Source organism: Neofelis nebulosa, chromosome 17, assembly GCF_028018385.1.
Source record: "Neofelis nebulosa isolate mNeoNeb1 chromosome 17, mNeoNeb1.pri, whole genome shotgun sequence".
Taxonomy (NCBI): Eukaryota; Metazoa; Chordata; class Mammalia; order Carnivora; family Felidae; genus Neofelis; species Neofelis nebulosa.
Genome location: NC_080798.1, coordinates 860,469 through 881,226, shown reverse-complemented (window position 1 = coordinate 881,226; position 20,758 = coordinate 860,469). Strand labels below are relative to the sequence as shown.

Genomic DNA, 20,758 nt, shown 5'->3' with positions numbered 1-20,758 from the left:
TCCTACAGAAACACTCTGTTCATAAGGTACCTCTTTGTTCTCTGATCTGCACCAATAACCTTAAAGCAAAGAAGTAACAGTGAAATATGTGTTGACATTATTGGAGTAATATGTCTACACTGACTCACTGAATCACATCCAGTTGAATTACTCAATTGAATTGCAACCAGGAATAATTCATGGGATGCTTTTGAGAAATGGGAGTGGGGTTCTGGTTGCAGATGTGGCTGCTGAGCATTACTGAAACCATAAGGTCACAGAATAGTAGAGGCTTCACCAGGAGGACATGGGACAGGGTGTGGCACAGGGAAGCAAAGCAGATGTACATCTTCTTCCACCAAAGGCTTTCAGCAGGAACTTGTCTGCTGGTGACATTGAAGGTCATGCAGAGGCATGTTAGAGCCCAGGAAAATCCAATTGCAACAAATGAGTGGGAGTTTAAGACCAATGTCAGGATACTGTACACCTTGGGGTACAACATAGGCAGGTCAGTGTGGCAGAGCACTTAAGAAAGATTGTTGAGAGGGATGGGTAAGATGTGGAATACAGAGATATTCGAGATTTCCCCTGGACTTCAACAAGTCAGCACAGTACCAACAACAGAAAGATAGAAATGGGGTGTGGCCACTGGCAATGGCACCAAAACCCTGGTTGGAAAGGACAGGTTGCTGGTGTGATCTGAACATAGCCCAGATATCACACACTCCCCAGCTGCCATCCACCAGGGGCAGGCCCCCTCTGAGCCCACCCTGTCACGGCTAAGGTCATGTCCATCCTGTGATGCAGAAAGGACTCTTCTGAAGCCCTACTTGAGCAACTACATGGGACATGGAGGATACAAGCACTGAAGGAAAAAAATGTCAGGTGAGTGGTCACTACCGGGCCAGGGAAATTCAGCACACAACAGACCACAAAAGAGATCTCCACACTACAAAGAGAACTGAGCAGGAGGCTTGAAAAACAGCTCATGGTCTAGGTAAGTAGAGGCCATGAGAATGCAAGGAATTCGTGGCACGAGCCTGCACAAGGAAATGTCAGTTAAAGTAAGGGAGTAAAACCTAAAGTACAGAGGTTCCATGGACCTAAACACAGTCACTGGCCAGGGAGAGGGCAAGCAAGTGAGATCCTTGGGCTCACTATAAGAGTACTGACCCTGAATCTTTCCCTATGAGGCAGATGTTGGGGCATGAGGAGGGAAGATGTCAGTGCAAACAGTCCAGCCCTATCAACCACAGCACCTGCTCAGGAACTGGGGACAGAAACAGTGTCCATGGTCCTGATGTGAGAAGGACAGAGCACCATCTGGGGAAAGCAGGGTTGGAGAGTGAGGATACAAAGCTTAGACCAGAGCACTGGGGAGGGTATGAATGCCTTGCCCAGTGAGGATATGAGCATATAAATGCAAAGTTCTTCAGATTCACATTGTGGTACAGGAATCTCTGGAACTCATCCAGGAACCCCCACTCCTCCCGCAAATACAAAAGCATGTCCCCAAATGTCATAGTGCCTGTCATTATAGGGACAGCTGAATTCAGGAGTAGCCTCTCTGAGGTCCCACAATACAAACTCATCTTCCTCCAGAGATCCACATCTCAGATTAGATACCAGTCCTTGGTCCCACTGATGACTGTGCTCTCCTCTTGGTCACATTAATACTGTTCAGACCTCACTAACAACAGGCAGGTGGGGAGATAGACCCCATCTAAGCAGTGAGCCTGGCCTGCAGGGTGCAAACCCTCCTGCCAGGCAATAACCCTGGGCCCCCCAAGATCATGACTCCCAGATACAACCAAACCTGTCTTCACAACTCTACCTTCAGTCCCCATAGCAAGGCCCTGGAGCCATCAGATCACACTTCCCCCCTAAATGCACATCATTCTGTGGACCATACTCTCACATCTCCAGACACCATAGTCACCACCACCTCCCTGCCCCCCTTCACAGGTATCTCCCTGGACTCACCCAGGTACCGGGCACATGGCATCCAAAGAGTGCTTGACCAGTTCAAACATGATCCAGCACAACCCCAGACCTCTGATGGATCCCACAGTCAGGAAAAGTCCCAAATGCTGCTTTGAAGGCCTCACAGCCTGCCTCTGAATCTTTCTTCAATATTAACCACCCAGAACTACAAGTGAGTTTGAGACACGCATGGCTTTCTTGCACTTCTGTGCTGCACTGGTATCCCCTCAGCAGCCATTACCCACCATTCTCTACAAAACTTTCATTAAAATCCCAGCACTACTGGTCCCCCATGCCAGGCATAGTATCTCTTACAGATGACAACTTTTGCTCCAGATCTTATCCACCAGCAAGACTGAAAAATCCCAGACCTCACCAAAGCTCATCACAAAATTATGCTGATTCGGTATAGTAGTAAGAATAAGCAGGAGCCTTGCCTTCAGTGTCATCTTGACTCAATTACTATTCTGTCCTCACATCCATCTCATATCTACTCATCCCAGGGAAGCCTTGGTCACCTGCCAGATCATCTTCTCCTCACCTTTGTGTCCTCCACACTCAACCATGGTGCCCAATCCTGGGAACCATCTTCCTAACCTATTAAGAGCATCACCACCATAACATGAATTTCCCCCTCCTACGTGTGATCCAAAGCTCCACGCAGGTTCACCACTTTTGGATGTCTCCCTCTTGAACTGCTCCCCATATTTTTAGTCCTGTGTGTCCAACTGCCCACTTGGTGACCTCACTTACCATTCTATGAAATATCATAGACTCTTAACAGAGCCAAACAAAACCCCTGATAGTCCCAATAAAAATTAATCTTCCACCAACTTCATCCTAGTTGATGGAGCTTCCATTGTTTCAGCTGCTAGGACCAAAAACCCTAAGGTCTTTTCTGACTCCTCCCTTTTCTCCCTCACCTACATCATCAAAATGTCTACTTGGCCTTTCTTTAAAAATAGACCCATTCTCTCTCCTTCTTCCTTTCCAATTGTGTGAAATAAATAAATAAACAATAAATCATAAAATGGACCCAGAAACCAAGCACTTCTCCCACCTCTACAGCCACTACTCTGGTTCACCAACACTCACCAGGACTATTGCAGTAGCCTCCTTCTGGCCTCCCTCCCTCCTCTCTTAACCTCATACACAATCTGCTCTCCACTGTGCAGGGTGTGATTCAGATCGTGTAACTCCATCATTACTAGAACCTACAACACATTTATAGAAAAGAAAAGTGATTCTGAGAGTTTCATAAACCAATTTTTCAAGTGGAGCTTTGTTTACACTGAGACAAATTGGAGTTAAGTTTTGGATTCTTTTTTTCCCTAAGATTTATTTAAGTAATCTCTACATCCAACGTGGAGCTTGAACTCATGAGATCAAGAGTTGCATGTTCTACCGACTGAGCCAACCAGATGCCCCAAGTTTTGGAATATAACAGACAAAGTGCATAGGCACAGAAACCCTCATATAATATATGTACTTTTGAAAAATGCAATACATGAACATGTAATTTGAGTGTCTTGCATTAGGCCAGATTTCAAAGTCAGTATTTGTGAAAACAATGGAAAGATTCAACATTTCAAAATAATTGCATCTCATTCAGATGACATCTAGGTAAGCCAATGAGCATTTACTAAAAACTCTTAGACTGTGAAAACTATTAAAACATCAAAGTAAAAACTTCAAAAGAAAAAAGCTTCAAGGAAATCATGCAGTTTCTTATTTTCTATTAGAATATAGACTAATGTTGAAAAGAAACAACTCTTCCTATGGAAATTTATGTTGTTATTGAGTTTATTAGAATACTAAATATAACTTAAATCACAATGATTTATGATTTATAACACCCATGTTACTTAAATATATTGGATTAAAGTGCTATTTAGGCAAACATGTGCTTCATATTTACTTAAACAATAATTAAATACTAAAATTCAAACAATTTTCAAATCGATTTTTTTAAAGCAGATATCACAGAACTACATTTAGCCACGGATAAGACTATTTTTCAATGACCAAGAATTATTTTGATGTTAGTCATCATAAAAGACAAATGGGAGGGGGGGGGCGCCTGGGTAGTTCAGTCAGCTAATCATCTGACTTTGCTCAGGTCATGATCTCATTGGTCCCTGAGTTCAATCCCTGAATTGGCTCTGTGTTGACAGCTTGAAGCCTGGAACCTGCTTCGGATTCTCCCTCTCTCTCTGCCCCTCCCCTGCTTGTGCTTCTCTCTCTCTCTCTCTCTCTCTCTCTCTCTCTGTCTCTCTCACTCACTCAAAAAAGTAAATAAATACATAAATACTAAATTTTTTTAAATAAATAAAAGACAAATGGTTATGAAATATAGATAATGAGGAAATGAAAATCCAGGTCTTTGAAAGTTGCCATTATGCGCCAGTGACCACCAAATATTTCTAAAAGTTGTTTTCGTTTCATAAAAAATTCCAAACTATTCCTTTAGTATTTTTCCTGGTTCGTTGGTGGTTAAATGTGACAGTCAATAAAGTAAATTTGTTTAATTAAATTTTTAAAGAAACATGATCATTTCACCTATGCGAATAAATGCTTATTGACCCATCATGTCCCCTCTGTAAAGACTCTCATCTTTGGCATATCCATCAAGACCTAACAGAAGAAATGATCAATACTTCCTCTGCTTTGTCTTATATGCACTCACATACTTCTTAAATTCCCTTCAGTTTTTCTGAAGTCTTTATTATAAGCCTCCATAATCTGGATATTCCCATGACTTTTCTCTCCATTTGAAAGGACCTTCACCCTATATGCTTAGAAAATGCAAATAAATCTTTTAGTCATTAGTTTAAAGTTCAGATTAGCAGTGAGTTTTGTAAGGGTAAATATAAATCTAAAAAGAAAAAAAAACCTGCGGTAAGAAGAGAAAGAGACTCCATCTATCCATCACTTTTCCTAGAGTATTTGCTTTAGAAAACTTATAATTGTGAATTCTTCCTTTGCTCTTTGAAATGTATGTAAATATTTATAAAAGTTAGATAAGCCCCATGCCAGTTTTAAAACCCAGGATTTTTTTTTCTTGAAGATCTGAAAGGCATCTCTTTGAAATGATATGGAGAAAACTAAGATACCATCTCCTAGATTCCAAGGGAAGATAGGAGCCTAACTTCTGCAGGAGCCAGGGTCCAAGTTACAAAATTCCTTCCTGCCATAAAGATACAAGAAATTTATTTTTCCTTAGGATAAGGCAATCAGCAAACACCAACAGCCATTCTAATTGTGAAGTGCGTTTAAGATGGATTTTGTGCAACAAATGGTGCTATGAAGTCATCTTACTTGACGTCTAGTTATTGTTTATCTTAAGAACATGGATGTCTTAGGTTGTATTTCTCTGACCTATAAAAGGCAGAGAGTTCTTATTGATTTTATTGTCTTTTTAGTGGGTAGTCCCTGATGCACATTACATCCTGTTCAAGAATAAGACTGTTGTCTGCTAGTGGGGAGAAGTTTTCTGGGTCAGCAACAGATTTTGTTGATAATTATATTTCCCCAACAGTTGCCATCTCAGAACTCCAAAACAATGAAAATTCCATCCACAGCATTATCATGAAACCCTCAAATTTCAGTAGTGAGTAATACTACCATTTGAGAAAGTCACCTTTGAGTATTTTTACATTTTTATTGTAGTAAAATAGACATAAAATTGACCATCTTAACCATTTTATTTTTTTACTTTTTTTTTTTTTTTAAGAAAAAGAGGGAGAGTGCATGAGCAAGGGAGAGAGACAGAGAGAGAATCTTAGCAGCCTCCCAGCTGAGCGTGGGGCTCAATCCCACAACTCTGGGATCATGCCCTGAACCAAAATCAAGACTCAGATGCCTAACTGACTGAGCCACCCATGTGCCACTTAACCATTTTATATATTAAATTGTTTTTTAACATTTATTTATTTTTGAGAGACAGAGAGAGATGGAGCACAAATGGGGGAGGGGCAGAGAGAGAGGGAGACACAGAATCTGAAAAAGGCTCCAGGTTCTAGGCTGTCAGCACAGAGCCTGATGCAGGGCTTGAACCCACAAACCGTGACATCATGACCTGAGCCAAAGTTGGACGCTTAACCAACTGAGCCACCCAGGCACCCCATTATATTTTTAAAATAATCTCAACACCCAAAGTGGTACTCAAACTCAAGAACCTGAGATCAAGAGCCACATGCTCTGCTGACGGAGCCAGCCAGGTGCCCTTAGCTATCGTAGCCACTTTAAGTGTACAATTCAGTCGAATTAAGTACATTCACATTGTTGTGCAACCACCAGCAGCATTAAGTCCACATTATCACATTGTCCACGTTCGTTACATCATCCCAAATGGAAACTCCATACTGAAGAAACAAAAATCTCCATTCCCTACTTCCCCCAGCCCCTGGTAACGAATACTCTACTTTCTGTCTGAGTTTGGCTATTCTAAATACCTCATATAAATGGAATCATTCAGTATTTGTCTTTTGTTGTCTTGTTTATTTCACTAAGCATATTTTCAAGATTTATCCATGTTGTAGCATGTTTCAGAATCTAATTCATTTTTGAGGCTGAATGATATCGTATTGTATGTATATACCATATTGTATCTATTCATCATCCATCCATGGACATTTGAGTTGTTGCCACCTTTTCACCATCATAAATAATGTTCCTATGAACACTGATGTACAAATATCTGTTGGAGTCCTTGCTTTCAATTCTTTTGGGCATAGTGGAATTGTTAAATAATATGGTAATGCTACATTTTTAAGGAGGTAATGCTATTTTTTTAAAGGAATTGTCATACATTTGAGTTCTTATTTATACCATGTTCATTTCTTGGAAGTCCATTAAACAATGTAAAATCAAAATTTTTATTCAACACAATCTCAGAGTTTTTGCATAGAAGCCCACAAATGTTGCATAAAGTAATCAAATTAATGGTGGGATGTTCTGGAAGAAACTTATGGCCCAGAGACCATCCTTAGAGCATTTGTTTTCCTGGTCCAGCCAACAAAGCAAAACTTTGAGATTCGGATATCACTGAAAATGAACACAAAGGGGCTGAATGTTGGGAAGCCTAAAGACACTAATCTTTAGTGCAGAGACGTTCCTCAGCCAGTGGCTTGGGTTCACAGTCTGGGTTATCCAGAATGATAAAATAGAAGATAGAGACAAACATGCTCACCAGGATCAAGATGGTGCATGTCGCTCTGGTTTCCGGGGGAAGGACTGGGGGGAAAGACTGTTGCTGTGAATGTGTTGGACTCTGATTGTGCCTGAACAGAACAAGGACCATGGAGCAGTTAGTCCACATTATGAGGCTGAAACACACAATATCAGTGAAGCTATGAACAACTGCAGTTACAGAGAATACCAATCTCTCAGGAATGGGTGGAGGAACAGTATCTATAAATGTTTTCCACACCCATGTTTTTGTTATTCTTTGGGCCAGTTACATTCATAATAATCAGCATATTTAACAACAGGTGCAGAATCCAGTAAATGAAAGAACAGAAGCCAATGCACATTGTGGATCTAATTCTGAATGCATCTACCCAGAGAAACTGGGGCAAAGCTTAATGCACTGGAAACAACCGAGGAGGCAGGTGGTGTTGAGGGATGCCCCTCTGGCCACTCTGTATAAATAGAAGTCCAATTTACATCCAGCATCATCCAGGAAAGATTTTAATACAAAAGCTGTCAGTGTCTGAGGGACCCCTTTAGAGAAAAGAACCAAGATGTTAGCTAAGACCAGTTGGTTAAGAATCAAGTCTATGCGTCTCAAGACCTGTGCACTGAGCAACATAACATTATAAAGACAAAGAAGTGAAGAATTTCCAAGGATCCCAGCAACAATCTGTGTTAGGAAGGTAAGACCCCAGTTTAAGTTAATAGAAATCAATTCATCCATTCAGAAGAGATGTTACAGTTTAATTTCATTTGAATCAGAGGAATATGGAGACTGAAAGAAAATTTGGTTACTCTCATTACATCAAGAAAGTGTCTTTCCTCAAAAACAAACAAACAAACAAACAAACAAACAAACAAACAAAAACAAAACAAAAAAAACCCACCATTATTCCAAGAGAATATGAATATGATGGATGACTTCTAGTTTCTGGTTAAACTCATAAGGAAATTGGAAGTCACCACTACAACCTCACCACAAATAAAAAGCTGAACAGGCTGAAAAACTAATAACTCTTTTTGCATCCATAAGGGGAGGGGCACAGGGTAAACTGGTGCCCTAGATCAGAGAGACAGGTGAATATAGAAAGTCACCCCTTGCTGCAGCAGAGACACTCATGAGCAGAAACCGCCACAAGAACCAGTGTCTGGGTAGAAAACCCCACACCGTAATTGATGAATTGCTGGATGCACAGTGTGGACAATTCTGAGCTGAAAACTCCAGGGGGACCCAGTCACAGCAGGACCCCATAAAATTGTGAAATTATCTCCAGGAACTTGGCCAGATTCACACAGTAAATACTGAAACAACAACAACAACAACAACACCCAACAAACAAAAAACCATCAATCTCAAGATTCCTGCAGGAGGAGGGGAAAAGGAACCCTTCTGAAATAAGCCAGAACAGTTCATTCTTCTCAACAAGGCCTGCACTCAGTAGAAACTACTTAACCTGAACCTGACTTGCTGGGTTTTATCAGAGCCTAACTAACCCCAGGGAAGGCAAATACCCAACTCCAGCCCATTCTAGCCATTCATCCGTCCCATCTAAGGGAGGAGAAAAATATAGAAACACTTGTGAAGTAAATAGTCCAGAAGCACAGGTTCACTAGAACACTGAGACCTAATCTTAGAATTCCCCTCCTCCACACCTCACTACCACACAATGAAAGGACTAAATATAGTAGTTCCTTTTACCCATACATCATGCCTGGCTATCAAGAAAAAAATTACAAGGTACAAAAGGCAAAAAACCCACAATTTGAAGAGACAGAGCAGGCATCAGATCCAGACATAGAAAGGATGCTGGAATTATCAGACTCAGAATATAAAGCAACTATGGTTAATATGCTAAAGGCTCTCATGCATAAAGTAGACAGCATGCAAGGACACATGAGCAATGTAAGCAGAGAGATGGAAGCCCTAGGGAAGAACCAAAAATAAATGCGGGAGATCAAAAATATTGTAACGTAAATGAAGAATGCCTTTGATGGACTTATTAGTAGACTGGACACAGCTGAGGAAAGATTCTTTGGGCTTAAAAATATATTGATAGTGGGGCACGTGGGCGGATCAGTTGGTTGAGCGTCTGACTTTGGCTCAGGTCATGATCTCAAGGTTCCTGAGTTTAAGTCCCACATCGGGCTCACTGCTGTCACTGCAGAGCCTGCTTCAGATCCTCTGTCCCCCTCTCTCTGCCCCTCCCCTGTTTGTGCTCTCTCTCAAATATAAATCAATAAATAAATAAATAAATAAATAAATAAATAAATAAATAAAACATTACAGAAAGATATCAACAGAAACTTCAGAAACAAAAATGCAAGGAGAACAATGATTGAAAAAAAAGGGAAAGAATATCCAAGGACTGAGGGGCAGCCACAAAAAGTGTAACATATACACAATGGAAAGACCAGACGGACAAGAGAGAGAGGAATAGAAGAAATTTTTGAAACAATAATGACTAAGAATTTCCCCCGAATTAATGTCAGACAGCAAACCACAGATCCAGGGAGCTCAGAGAACACCAAACAGGACAAAAACAAAACAAAACAAACCACCACTACCACCACCCACAACAAAAGAAATACTACTAGTAGGCATATAATTTTCAAATTATGTAAAACCAAAGATAAGTAAAAACAAACCATGAATAATGCTGGAGTGAAAAACACCTCACCAATAGCAGAGCAACAAATAAGAATTACAACTTTTCTTCAGAAACCATGTAATCAAGAGAGGAGTGAAACATTGAAAATGTTGAGAGAAAACCCTCACCAAACTATAATTTTGTACCCTGTGAAATTATCCTTCAAAAGTGAAAGAGAAATAAAGACTTTCTCAGACAAACAAAAATTGAGGGAATTTCTTGCTATTAGACCTACCTTGCCAAGCAATGTCACAAGATATTCTTTAAAGAAAAGGAAAGCAAGTTCAGAAACTCAGATCGACAAAGAAGTGAAGAGCATCAAAGGAATAAGTGAAAGTAAAATTAAAACTCTTATTTTCTTAAAAAAAATTTTTTTTAATGTGTATTTATTTCTGAGACAGAGAGAGACAGAGCATGAGTGGGGGAGGGACAGAGAGAGGGAGACACAGAATCCGAAGCAGGCTCCAGGCTCTGAGCTGTGAGCACAGTGTCCCACGCAGGACTCAAACTCATGGACCGTGAGATCATGACCTGAGCTGAAGTTAGTCGCTCAACTGACTGAGCCACCCAGGCGCCCCAAAACTCTTATTTTTCTTATTCAATCAATCTAACAAAATAACAACAATGTCACAAAAGTAGACAAGAATATAGAATATTTTCTTTCTTCCTTTTTTTAATGTTTATTTATGAGAGAGAAAGAGAGAGAGAGAGAGACAGGGCACTAGCAGGGGAGGGGCAGAGAGAGAGGGAGACACAGAATCTGAAGCAGACTCTAGGCTCTGAGCTGTCAACACAGAGCCCGACGCGGGGCTTGAACTGACAAACTGTGAGATCACGACCTGAGCTGAATTTGGACACTTAACCAATTGAGCCACCCAGGTGCCCCAGAATATTTTCTTTTTCTAATGCATTTTTTAATGTTTATTTTTGAGAGAGTGTGTGTGCACATGCGTGTGCACAACAGGGAGAGGGACAGAGAGAGAGAGAGAGAAAGAGAGAGACAGGATCCAAGGCCGGTTCTGCACTGACAGCAGAGAGCCCGATGTGGGGCTTGAACTCACAAACTGTGAGATCATGACCTGAGCCAAAGTTGGATGCTCAACCAACTGAGCCACCCAGGTGCCCCAGAAATATAGAATATTTTCATGTTATGCAAAAAGAAGTAGACAAAAGTAGACATGAACACCTGTGAATGAGTCTACTGAATGTCAAATTAGGTAGAATAATTATCTGTAAAAGGAATTACAGGGCAGAGAGTCACATCAGAAGCCAACTTAGAATAAGGTGAATTCCACATGATAAATGACCTCTTTCTGAATAATGATTTGATACTTCACGGTATTGAAGAAGTAATATATTTATGGATGCAAAGATATTGTAAATAAGAGGAAAAGCGTTTTTGTCTTTTTAAAAAAATTTAAAAAATTTTTTAACGTTTATTTTTGAGACAGAGAGAGACAGAGCATGAACGGGGGAGGGGCAGAGAGAGAGGGAGACACAGAATCGGAAGCAGGCTCCAGGCTCTGAGCCATCAGCCCAGAGCCCGACACGGGGCTCGAACTCACGGACCTTAAGATCGTGACCTGAGCTGAAGTCGGACACTTAACCGACTGAGCCACCCAGGCGCCCCTAAAAAATTTTTTAATAAGGAGGCTCCATGCCCAATGTGGGGCTTGAACTCATGTCATGACCCCAAGATCAAGAGTCAGATGCTCTGCTGACTGAGCCAGCCAAGTACTCCAAGTGTCTTTGTCTTTCAAAGTGATGTATTTATAGATGCAATTATATGGCTTCTAGGATTTGCTTTTAAGTAGTTCCTGGAGAATATGGGTGCAGTTATACATGAAATGAGTTTAGCCATGGATTGATCCTGGAATAGATGTGTAATAGATTCACGTAGTTTATTATACTGCCTCCTCATCTTTTGTAGATGTCGCAAATTCATATATTAATGTTTTAAAATTCTTATTTGAATAACAAATATTAGAATTTGTTTTCTATTTGGGACATTTTTTCTCCTGGGCACTGTAATTTTTTCACTTTGTATCAACTGGCCTGCAATTTTCAGAGAGTATTATGTTGAAGTCTCTTTATCTTACTCTATTTCTATTATTTTTCTGAAGTCTCATTTAAAAACTCTAATGCCGGGGCGCCTGGGTGGCGCAGTCGGTTAAGCGTCCGACTTCAGCCAGGTCACGATCTCGCGGCCCGTGAGTTCGAGCCCCGCGTCAGGCTCTGGGCTGATGGCTCGGAGCCTGGAGCCTGTTTCTGATTCTGTGTCTCCCTCTCTCTCTGCCCCTCCCCCGTTCATGTTCTGTCTCTCTCTGTCCCAAAAATAAATAAAAAGCGTTGAAAAAAAAATTAAAAAAAAAATAAAAATAAAAATAAAAACTCTAATGCCTTTACTGTTCAGAGTCACATCAAAGGAAAGAGGCCAGCTATGTGGACAGAAGTGGAAAATGGAGAATATGATGCCCAAGGGAATAGGTTGCCATGTCCCAGTTCTAACTTTCTTTTGATGTGTTCTGGTGTCATCAAATATCACCTGTTTTTAAAAATGCATCCTTAATTTTTATCAGAAAACAAAATTTCAATTAAAAGCCAAAACACTTGGCTCAGTCAGTGGTGCATGTTACTCTTGATCTTGGGGTTCTGAGTTCAAGCCCCATGTTTTTTGTACAAATGACTTAAAAATAAAATCTTAGGGTTGCCTGGGTGGCCCAATCAGTTAAGTGTCCCAGCTCTTGGTTTTGGCTCAGGCCATGATCTCACGGTTTCGTGAGTGCAAAGCCTGCTTGGGATTCTCTCTCTCTCACCTCTCTCTCTTTCCCCCTCCCCCACTTGCACTCTCTCTCTCTCTTTCTCTCAAAATAAATAAACTTAAAAAAATAAATAATAAAATCTTTTTAAAAATCAAAGCACTTGGGGCGCCTGGGTGGCGCAGTCGGTTAAGCGTCCGACTTCAGCCAGGTCACGATCTCGTGGTCCGTGAGTTCGAGCCCCGCGTCAGGCTCTGGGCCGATGGCTCGGAGCCTGGAGCCTGTTTCTCCCTCTCTCTCTGCCCCTCCCCCGTTCATGCTCTGTCTCTCTCTGTCCCAAAAATAAATAAAAAATGTTGAAAAAAAAATTAAAAAAAAAAAAAATAAAAAATAAATAAAAATCAAAGCACTCAAATACGTACATTTTTTGGGTGAGACTTCCTGACCCCTACTTGTAGACCTCAGGAATGTGTGGACCAGTGGTTTATTAATAGAGCACTGCCTCTTGTATGATTTTAATTTTTTCCATATTAAAGAGCATCCTTTATTATTATTACAGCGGTTGTAACCAGCAACATATGAAAAAATTTCAGAAATATGATAAGGCTGAAATCCCTATCTCTAGCAAAGATAAGGCAAAAGTATAATGATACTGAATTTCTTGGCATCACAAGTTTACCTTTTTTATTTTTTTATTAAAAAAAATTTTTTTTAACGTTTATTTCTTTTTTTGAGACAGAGAGAGACAGAGCATGAACAGGGGAGGGTCAGAGACAGAGGGAGACACAGAATCTGAAACAGGTTCCAGGCTCTGAGCTGTCACCACAGAGCCCGACGCGGGGCTCGAACTCACAGACCGCGAGATCATGACCTGAGCCGAAGTTGGCCGCTTAACCGACTGAGCCACCCAGGCACCCCACAAGTTTACCTTTTAACTGGTGGAGATGATACAGTTGAATACTTGCTAAATAAATAGGTAATTAGTAAATGGAAAAAATGAATTATTATGAATATTTATGAGTTTAGAAAATGTACAAGTGCTACGGTAAAATGAATAATTTGTAGGTGGTTCTGTGTAGATATAGATTGTATTTGAAAATATGATGGGAAAAAAGTGCTTTGATAAAATGTGTGTAAAGGTACAAAACCACAGAATTAAATACAGAATAAATATTTCAAGAAAATAACTTAAGGGGCGCCTGGGTGGCGCAGTCGGTTAAGCGTCCGACTTCAGCCAGGTCACGATCTCGCGGTCCGTGAGTTCGAGCCCCGCGTCGGGCTCTGGGCTGATGGCTCAGAGCCTGGAGCCTGCTTCCAATTCTGTGTCTCCCTCTCTCTCTGCCCCTCCCCCGTTCATGCTCTGTCTCTCTCTGTCCCAAAAATAAATAAAAAACGTTGAAAAAACATTAAAAGAAAAAAAGAAAAAAAGAAAATAACTTAAAATAAGATCTAAAGGAATGCACAAATAACTACCTTGCATGAAATGCCTCAATATTTTAAATAATTTGATCAACTAAATATAAGTGTGTATAAACAACATAAGTGGTAACTAAGTGGAACACAATCACATATCCTGCACTGGAAAAGGAAGGAGGAAGAACAGGAGGAATAGAAGAAAACTCAGAGAACACTAAGCAAGATAAATGTCAAAAAAAGTTACATGTAGGTATATTTCAATTTATAGAAACTTGAAAGATAAATAAGAAAACAATCCTGAAAGAAAAAAATACCTTACCTATGGAGGAACACAGATTAATAATTACATTCATCTTCTCAGAAACCATGCAAGTGAGTAAGAGGGAGAACAATAAAATTTTGGTAAATATTTTCAAACAAGAAAACATTTGAATCCTGGGCCACCTGTGGCTATGGATCTGGGTGCGTTCAAGAATGGTAGTCATTCATGGAAAAGCAAAAACCTTTCTCCCTTATTTTATCAAAGTATTTTCTATGGAGGAACAGTTAGGGATTAAATTGGGCACATTTACTTCCTGGCACAGTGACAGGAAAATACCCGCTCCACAGGTGTTCTGGCTTGGAACAGGTAAAGTTTTCACTACTTGATGACTGAGTGGGGTGACAACTTCCGAAATCTCAGCGGATCTGGTGCAGATACAGAGGTCTGAGGACTATCAAAGCATTTTTAAATCTTTAAATGTCAGAGTGGCATTAAGACATTAACACATTTTCATGGTGCCTGGGTGGCTCAGGTCATGGTCTTAGAGTTCACGGGTTCAAGCCCCACATCTTTCTGCTGACAGCTCAGAGCCTGGAGCCTGCTTCGGATTCTGTGTCTCCCTTTCTCTCTGCCCCTCCCCCACCCACTCTCTCTCTCTCAAAAGAAAAAAATTAAAAATTGTTTTAAAAAGACATTAACACATTTTAATCTCTGATTAATCCTGCTGATTAAACCTGGCAATCTCTCTGAGAGACAGAAAGAGAGCGATTGATTTGTATTTCACTAAATGGGAGATATAGTCTACCTTCTTGACACTGATCCCAGAAATTTTCTGTAGCAATGAAATACTGGTTCAGTAAAGTACATCCTGCTCATCCTGCTCTCCAGAACCCATGATAAAGGATATGGAGGATCGCACTGGTCACAGAAAGTTTTCACAGACATACTGTCACAGCCAATCAGAGCACAATATACACAGATGTGTAAAAGGATGTCGCAGGTGCCATCAGACACCAGGTGTCTAAGCAGAAGCCAAGAGCTAAACACACTCATACCAACCATGTAAGTAGGGGAGTGAGGGCTGTGAGGGTGTACATGTTCACTCAGGGAGAGGACTGAAGATGGGGCTGTGACAAAGAAGATGGACAAGAGATGTCAGGCAACTTTGAGCTAGGAAGGCTGGGGTGGCTCTGTGCCTCAGGAACCCTCAGAAAATATCACCACTTCATATATTTTTCTTGGCTCAGTTTCAACCATGGGGGGAGGGGAAGAAGAAAAGATGATATGTCCATATTTCTTATGAGCTTTCTAAAGAAATATTCTACTTTTCTAAGTATCTATCTAGAAAGAAGGTACACTTACCAAATACCTTTTCTTGCTGAGACAGTAGCTACCATGACCACAGTCCGAGCACAAGTGCAAAGGGAGCATCTTATCCCCACAATAAAGGCTGGGGACAATATGATCTCTTCTCTTGCTGGCAAGCAATTATCATTTCACTTGTAAGTTTAGTGACAGTGTCTGTCTGGGTAGTGGCAGTTTTCTCAGAAAGACAACTGTGAAATGTGAAAATTACTAAAAGCTAGTAGGAGCAATTTGCAATGATTAGCCAATTATATGGTGAGAGAGAGAGAGAGAGAAAGAGAGAGAGAAAGAGAGAGAGGGAGGGGCGCCTGGGTGGCGCAGTCGGTTAAGCGTCCGACTTCAGCCAGGTCACGATCTCGCGGTCCGTGAGTTCGAGCCCCGCGTCGGGCTCTGGGCTGATGGCTCGGAGCCTGGAGCCTGTTTCCGATTCTGTGTCTCCCTCTCTCTCTGCCCCTCCCCCGTTCATGCTCTGTCTCTCTCTGTCCCAAAAATAAATAAAAAACGTTGAAAAAAAAAAAAAATTAAAAAAAAAAAAAAAAAAAAAAAGAAAGAGAGAGAGGGGGGCGCCAGAGAAAACACATCTCAGAAGCCTGGAAAAGACCAGGTACAAGGGACAGGTGAGAGAAGGACACTGGGGTCTAGAAAGTGAGAGAAGGAAGCTGAGAACAAGGCTGGGCTTTGTTTCTTGCCAACCTGAGGCATTTTGCTTTCCAAATGTGATTATTTTTCAATTCTGATAACTTTGCACCATGGAAGCCTGAAAGGGAGAAGAAAAGAATTGATTGGGAACAAATTGCCTGAATGTCAGAAATGAACTGGAAAAAGTGGATAGACTTTTACTCACTGCTTCAATAGGCACAGGTGAAGCATCACATGTTACTATTATTAATTTTTTTGATGTATAAGAGGTACCAGGAAAAAAAAAAACTTGTGAAGAATCTGTCTCTATCGAGCCAGCATTACAGTTAAGAAAGATGGACAATAACAAAATATTGAATCTAAGATGACAGTTCCTTGCATGAAAAAAAAAGACGGTTTGAGGGATGACCAGGGAACGAAGAAAGATGCAATATAAACTGGGTAGTAATGGAGAACCTCATTGACAAGATCATTAGAGGCAGTATTTGAAAAAAGATGAACGACTAAGCTATGCAGATATGTTGTATATACTATCTAAACACAGGAAGCCACCAGTGTCCTGTCCCAGGCAAAGCCAAGTGCCAGTGCACACGGAACTAGATGTGGGGCAGAGTTTAGGGAGGCGGTCAGAGAAAAACATGGAAGAACTGTAAGGCTGTCTAGGTTTCTGTAAGAATTTTGAATTTTCTCTAAATAAAATGGGAGCCATTACAGGGTTTGACCAAAACACAGACACTATCTGCTTTGTACACTGAAAGGTTCATGTTGACTGGTGGGTGGAGACTACACTGAAAATAAAGTTAGGAAGAGGAAGAACAGTTACACACCCAATGAGGAAACCCAGGTAAAAGATGCTGGCTCTGTCCAGGCTAGTTGCAGAGAAAACAATGGGAAGTGTTCACATGGTTGACAAATTCTGAGACAGAGCAAGTAGGATATCCAGTAGGAACGGATATGGGGAGTGGAAATAAAATGAACCAAAGATGGTCCCTGGATTTGTGGGCTCTGCAACTGGGAAGATGAAGTTGGGCATCATCTGAGGTCAGGAAGGCTGGCCAGAGCAGGTCACATTTCTGTGAAAAATCACACAACATAGTGAAAAATACTACCCAATTTGGATACATGTGTTGCTCCTGATTTAAACCATAGGAATTGTATAGTGTCCCATTTAAACGTAATATTGTATTATGAACATCTTATCTTATAATTCAAAGTATTATCAATACGTGATTCTATTATTATTTTTTTTTAAATTTTTTTTTTCAACATTTTTAATTTATTTTTGGGACAGAGAGAGACAGAGCATGAACGGGGGAGGGGCAGAGAGAGAGGGAGACACAGAATCGGAAACAGGCTCCAGGCTCCGAGCCATCAGCCCAGAGCCTGATGCGGGGCTCGAACTCACGGACCGCGAGATCGTGACCTGGCTGAAGTCGGACGCTTAACCGACTGCGCCACCCAGGCGCCCCATGATTCTATTATTTTGTAAATGGTAAGGCATTGTGTTAAGCTTCTGTCTGCAGCTTCAGCCCTCATTAACCCTCTCCCTGCACAGAAACTTTCAGCCTCATTAATCTACTTGCCTTCCTGGAATATCCTATACATTTGTACTTCTGTGCATCTTCCTAACTGCTTTTCTTTTCTCATGAACACTTAGTGAACAAATGGCAGGTGTGAAGCTCTATGGATGCGGCATGGGTGTAACAGACACAGAGCCTTTGCTCAAATGGACCTTGGCTGCTAGAGGAAGAGGCAAGTATCACAAAACTGATGCCTGCCCTCGATTCTTCACTGAGGCATCTCACCTATCCTTCAAGGCTACCACTAAGGACCCTTTCCTAATACCCAACAGCTTCACTAACCCTCGTTTGTCCTCGATGTTCTCATAACATTCCAATCTTCATCATTTAGTGTGGCATCATAGAAGGATGACTTTGGCTTTCCTACCTGCAGGGCTTTGGCTAACACATCAGTGTCCCCATTGCCACAGAACTCCCAGCATGAGCAGGGGAGGGGCAGAGAGAGAGGGAGACACAGAATCTGAAGCAGGCTCCAGGCTGTCAGCATAGAGCCCAATGCAGGGCTCGAACCCATGAACCATGAGATCATGACCTGAGCCAAAGTTGGACGCTTAACCGATTGAACCACCCAGGTGCCCCAAGTGTTCGTGGTATATTAAGGAAGACAGCAAATTCCTTGCTATTCCTCCCACTGAAAAGTGACTCTATTTCAACTTACCTCGAAACTGGATGACTTGTTTGACTGAAAGAACTGGTGGATGCATTTTTTTTTTCATCTCTGAGAACAAGACGCAAAGAGTTTGCAGCTTCTCTGTGAGCTTCTAGATACACCTGGACTTCCATGTAAGAAGTTTGGCCATGTGTATGTGAATGCTCTAGTTCAAAGTTCCTGCTGAGCCCACCTTTCCAGCCATCTATTAAGGCAGCACAGGAACGTGGGTGAATCATCCCAGGCTCCCTAAACCAACCCACCCACTACCTGAATGTCTCTAAGTATAATTTCTGTTGATACAGTGAAGAGAATTACCCAACTGAAACTTGTTCAGTTTTCTGACCCCCAAAACTGAATTAATGTACCATTTTTTTGTTTATTTATTTTGAGAGAGAATGTGTATGCAAGCAGAGGAGGGACAGAGAGAGAATCCTAAGCAGGCTTTGTGAAGTCAGCACTAAACCCTGTATGGAGCTCGATCTCATGAACCCTGAGACCATGACCTGAGCCAAAATCAAGAGTTGGATTTCTAACCAACTGAGCCACCCAGGTGTCCCCATTATTTGCTATTTTAAATCACTTAAGTTTGGGGTCATGTTTTTACACAACAAAAGACACCTGCAAAAGTATTTCATTCTTTTCACCTACCTAATTATTAGCTTCCTCCAAGGACAAGTAGAAGCCTCACCCTCTTGTGTAAGTTCTTTCACATACTCATTCTTCCCTCTTGGGATCTGTCATGGTCCAAAGAACTCACAAAAAATGAAGAACTTATCTAAAAGGTGAGGTTCTTTCCTTAATAAATCAAGAAGAAAGAAAAATTCTAACTTGGATAAATGAAGATGTTTGAACTCTCCTCTTTTCAGTGCCCCCTTAGACCTCAACATCTTTGAATATATTCAAGACTCTCTCTCTCTCTCTCTCTCTCTCTCTCTCTCTCTCTCTCTCTCTGAGTGATTGGAGACCAGCCCTGGGGCCAGGTAAAAGAATCGTGGGGGATGACTGTCCTTTCCTCCCCACCCTGGCAGGTGGAGCTTATCCTCAAGACAAAAACTACTGGACAAGTCAACCAGCAGTTCAGATATCATGGTCACCTGGAGGTGAATGTGAAGAGCTGCCCTGTGGTCTCTGACCCAGAACCTGTCTTTTGAGGATGTGCCCATGTTCATTCAAAGAAGTCGGATGGAGCCTTCTTAAAAAAAAATTTTTTTTTAATGTTTATTTATTTTTGAGAGAGAGAGGGGGGGAGAGAGGAGACACAGAATCTGAAGCAGGTTCCAGGCTCCGAGCTGTCAGCACAGAGCCCAAAGCAGGGCTCAAACTCAAACTGTGAGCTCATGACCTGAGCTGAAGTCAGATGCTTAACCAACTGAGCCACCCAGGTGCCTCAGAGCCTTTATGTGGAAGACAGGGGTGTAAAAGAAACCCTGCTTGTGTTTCAGGCGACCTGCATTCTGGCCTCAGGTCTGACATAATTTTTATTACGTTGGGGAAGATCCTTTCCCCATTCTCCCAGAGAAAGGTATACCTCTGTGTCCCATTTTGTACAAGATGGCTAGGCTGTTGATCCTAGTGACCATTTAAACAAGCTAGTGTTTTCACACTTCATTGAAGCACAATTTAAACTGTTAAAAGTGTACCCATGGGGCGCCTGGGTGGCTCAGTCGGTTAAGCGTCCAACTTCAGCTCAGGTCATGATCTCGCGGTCCGTGAGTTCGAGCCCCGCCTCGGGCTCTGGGCTGATGGCTCGGAGCCTGGAGCTTGCTTCCGATTCTGTGTCTCCCTCTCTCTCTGCCCCTCCCCGTTCATGCTGTGTCTCTCTCTGTCTCAAAAATAAATAAACGTTAAAAAAATTAAAAAAAAAGTGTACCCATTTAAAATATACAATTGGGGTGCCTGGGTGGCTCAGATGGTTAAGTGCCTGACTCTTGATTTCAGCTCAGGTCATGATCTCACTGTTCATGAGTTCAAGCCCTGTCTCAGGTTCTACACTGACAGCACATCACCTGCTTGGGATTCTCTCTCTCTCCCTTTCTCTCAAAATAATAAACTGAAAAAAGTAATAAAATATACACTTCATTGAGTTCTGACAAATGTTTGTACCTGTTTCGTCACCACCATATATTTGGTATCAAATCGAAAAAAAAAAAATTACCAAGACCAATTTCAAGATTACCCCTATGTTTTTTCTAGATTTATTGTTTCAGGTCTTACATTCAAATCTTTCATCCATTTAGAACTTATTTTCATTTGTGGTATAAGACTGGTGTCCAGATTCATTC

The 20,758-nt window shown here is 41.4% G+C and overlaps 1 protein-coding gene across 1 annotated transcript in view; it reads right to left on the bottom strand.

Moving 5' to 3' along the window:
• LOC131498964 (zinc finger protein 256-like) overlaps nucleotides 1–20,758 on the bottom strand; it is a 259,197-nt gene that overhangs the window by 31,406 nt on the left and 207,033 nt on the right. The window lies entirely within an intron of this gene.